The sequence below is a fragment of the Myotis davidii genome, unplaced genomic scaffold (genome assembly GCF_000327345.1).
Source record: "Myotis davidii unplaced genomic scaffold, ASM32734v1 scaffold217, whole genome shotgun sequence".
Taxonomy (NCBI): domain Eukaryota; kingdom Metazoa; phylum Chordata; class Mammalia; order Chiroptera; family Vespertilionidae; genus Myotis; species Myotis davidii.
The window spans coordinates 9860801-9861932 of record NW_006290034.1 but is presented as its reverse complement, the minus strand read 5'-3'; positions in this window follow the sequence as shown (position 1 = coordinate 9861932).

Sequence of the window (1132 nt, the reverse complement as noted above, 5' to 3'; positions counted from 1 at the left end):
CCAAGGGCAGGATCAGATAAGCAAGAATAAAATTGAAATATAGGGAGGAGGAGGAGATTTCTGAGAAGCAATCCAAAAATACACATCAGCCGGCCCCTCCTTGCTCACTCCCTCTTTCCGATGTCAAAGCCATCCATTTGTGCAGCTGGGCCGGGGCCTCTTCCTAACCCGGAGCAAAGGAGGTCAAGGAGGCAGAAGGTCCAAGGAGTGGGCTCTGGGACCCCAACCTCGCCCAGCAGGTTTCCTGGACCCGGCTCCATCGCCCTCCCACAGTTCCCAGACCAGGCGGGCTCCCTGCCTTCACCCATGCAGTTCCCGCCCTCTGGAATGCCCTTCCTCAGCCTTCAGGTCCCAGCCGGCTTTAACTCCCCTGAAGAACCTTCCCTGAGTCCCTGGGGCTCCCCCTGCATCCTGCACCCACCACGGTCACAGCCATTTTCTGGATGATGCTCTCTGGGGTGATGAGATCTTGGGGATGCTAGCTTTGCCTTTGTACCCCAGCACCTGGCACAGACAGGTTTTCAGTAAAGCCAGGAGGAAGGGAAGGAGGGAGGGAGGGAGCAAAGAAACACCTCTCTTAAGATTGGAGAGGATCTGGACGGTGAGCACCTGGCACAGGCCTGGGCATGGAGCAAAGCCCACTCCCTTCCTGCCGCCTCCACTAGAGCCTGGGCTCCAGCACCTGCTGCCTTGTCCCACTGGGAGCGGCTCAGGGTCCTCTCTATACCCACGGGCCTGAGTCGGTTGCCCATTTGGAGGCAAGGTGCCCTCTTCTTTCTGAGCGGAGCGCCTGGCAGGATGTCCCTGCAGCAGGTGGAGGCAACAGCAGAGGGCTCCAATCCGAGACCTGGCCGCCACATCCCAGCTTGTGCCCTGAAGGGGTCTCTGGTAATACAGCCACAGTTACAGATGCACAGAGGGCCTGGAGCCTCCTGGGCTCGTGGAAATGGGGACCACACATCAGCTGCAGAGACCGTCCTGACTCCCAGTCCAGCTCCGCTCCATCCCAGCCGAGGGAAGCGCCGAGGCCTGGTTCTGAGCTGTGGATGGGAATGATGTGCTGGGCTGGGTGGCAGGTGACTTTTTTTCCTGCAGTAACAGGAACTGGCCAGCAGAGGGCAACAGCCTCTGC